We start from the raw sequence: 2,918 nt of genomic DNA, 5'->3' as shown, positions 1-2,918 counted from the left end.
TCTTCTATAAGGTTGGAGATTGTATGAAGCCATAAGCGGGTCAAAACATGACTTATGGTAGGTGAAAATGATGTTGGACAGGTCTTACCTTCTGGTGAGCTGTGTGTTGTGACTCTGCAGTTCCTTCAACTTGTGCCGTTCTCTTCAAATGCTGGCCCCTCCTTGGGTTACTCCTCTCCCTTCCCAGAATGTGTGTATGTGTGTGTGTTGAAATAGGAAAGGATTGGTTCTTAGATTCAAAACATAAAAACAGTCCACAAAAAATAAATATGTAATCGTGCATGGTTCATGTAACATACAGTGTCTGGCTAAAGTAGTGAACCCTAAGAAATTTTTGTTATATTGCCATATTTCTGGCTTCAAACTTGGAGATAAAAAACTGAAATTCTTTTCTGGGAATCAACAACATAAGAGACACAATCGTGTATTGGAACCAAACTATCCATCCATCCATCCATTATCTGCACCGCTTATCCTTAGTAGGGTCGCGAGGGTACTGGAGCCCATCCCAGCCTTCTCCGGGCAGTGAGCACCCTGAACTGGTTGCCAGCCAGTCGCAGGGCACACAGGGACAGACTAATCTCTCGCTCATTCACACCTAGAGACAATTTCGACCGGCCAATTAACCTGACATGCATGTTTTTTTTGGAATGTGGGAGGAAACCGGAGTGCCCGGAGGAAACCCACGCAAGCACGGGGAGAACATGCAAACTCCGCACAGGAAGGTTTATAGCTGAATTTGAACCCATGACCTCAGAACTGTGCCGCACAGGCGCTAACCACCGCGCTGCCGTGCTGCCCGGAACCAAACTACTTCAACATTTTATATTATTTATACAACGAAAATACTAAAAAAAGGGGTTTAAAAAATATTGCCCCCATGTTCTCTTAGCTCAGCCAACTGACTCCAAAAGTTCCCTGATGATTTCCGAATGATCCAATGTCGATTTAAATGACTAACAATGACAGAGCGCACCTGTGTGTCATTAAGTCTCAGGTTAAATGCATCGACTCTGCGATGGGATCAGTGATCCTGTGAAAGGACACACTGGAGAACAGACAGCATTATGAAGACCAAAGGACACACCAGGCACATCCGGCATTAAGTTGTGGAAAAGTTCAAAGCAGGAATGTAAAACAACAACATTTTGTAACATTTACACATCTCCTGGAGCACTGTGCAAGCAATAATGGTAAATGGACAGCATTTATATAGGGTTTTAACCAGTCACTGGGGACCTCCAAAGATCTTTACAATGGATTTCACATATTACACATTCACACATCGACGATATTCTTGCAACGGCTTCTTTTTAATGTTTTGTTAGCACAATCTAAAATGTTGAATAGATTTGGTTCCACTTCATATTTGTGTCTCACATGTTGTTGATTCTTAGAATGTATTTTCAGTTTATTAGCTTTAAGTGTGAAGCCTGAAACACGGCAATATGTCAAAAGATTCTTGGGGGACAATACTTGTAAGGCGCTGTATATCCCTTTAAAATTATCTGAGCGCCTGGAACTCATTCGTCAAGCTAGCAAACACAAGGCATAAGTTGCCACGATTGGTCAACCAGTGGGGATAAGAGATTCTGCACATGCTCATTAGGGTTTTGAGGCGTGGGCCTCCGTCCTTTTATAGACTTCCTGGTTGGCCCAAATTGGCGCCTAAACGCCTTCAAACACCAGCAAGAGGGGCTCTTTATGATTTTCCTCGCTTGGAGGAAACTACCAAAAAAGACGAAAGCATTTGAGAACTGAGTCGTAAATTTTCATTTAATGACCGCTTCCGTCGAGTCAAAGTTTGGCTACACCAATATTCAATGATTTGTATCAAGTATACAGCACAGGAGAGAAGCGGGGAATAGGTACCTTATGCGCTACCAACCCCTTCTACTCCGGAGAGAAACATTAAAATGACTAAATAATATACGGTAAGTACTGTATTACTTATGTGTAACATACATGCACAGGTTTAAATAAATTGACATGTAAAGGAAAAATAAATTTTGATTTACCTTTAGTGGGACGAGACTTGAGCTGGTCAAGTTGAGTAGCCAGTGGATGCTGGAGTCTAAACACTTGCCTCAAACACCTATAATATATAGCTCCAATCCCCCAGACAAAAATGTCAAAATGATAAATCCCATCTGGTTGGACAGGAACGTCGCAGTGAAATCAAAGATCAGACTCATTTAAGCGCTGGTTACTTCCATCTTCATCTATGCTTGCGAGACATGGACTCTCACAGCAAAGCTGGAAAAGAAAATCCAGGCCATGGAGATGGGATGCTACTGAAAACTTCTCCTTAGCCCATGTGACAAACGGAACAGCGCGCAAAGGGCAAATGGGGCCCAACGAAGAACTGTTGTCAACTGTGCGCAGATGGAAACTTCAGTGGTATTGTCACGCCACAAGATCATCAGAACTGGCCAAGACAGTTTTCCAGGGGCATAGTCCAAGCAAGCAGGACAACGTTAAGGATTAGACCGGTGCCAACATTACCACGACCCAAAAAGAGGCCAGGGACTGTCGGCAGTGGAGAAGGCTGTCCAGAGTTGCGTCCTCAATGGTGCCCCGACAGACTATGCGCTTAAGGGATCCGTGAACCGTGAACGTGACATAGTAAGTACTACTGACGGCAACAAGTATAGGATTATATAACATTTTAAATAAATACACATGTAAAGGAAAAACAAAATTTAATTATCTTAGGAGTGAAAAGACTTGCAGGCTGTGTACATTCACGGATCGTGCAAATAGTGCAATTACAAAAAAAAGAAAAAAAAAAGCTATCTTGAAAATAATTTTGCTTATTTATCCTGACATTATTTTATCTTAATTTTCTCTTAAGTCTTTATTACATGATTATTGAATTTATCCTGGAGGACCATGTCAAATATCATTGCAAACAATAA

Source organism: Urocampus carinirostris, chromosome 18 (assembly GCF_059441175.1).
Source record: "Urocampus carinirostris isolate Australia breed hairy pipefish chromosome 18, RoL_Ucar_1.0, whole genome shotgun sequence".
NCBI lineage: Eukaryota > Metazoa > Chordata > Actinopteri > Syngnathiformes > Syngnathidae > Urocampus > Urocampus carinirostris.
This window is presented reverse-complemented; position numbering follows the sequence as displayed.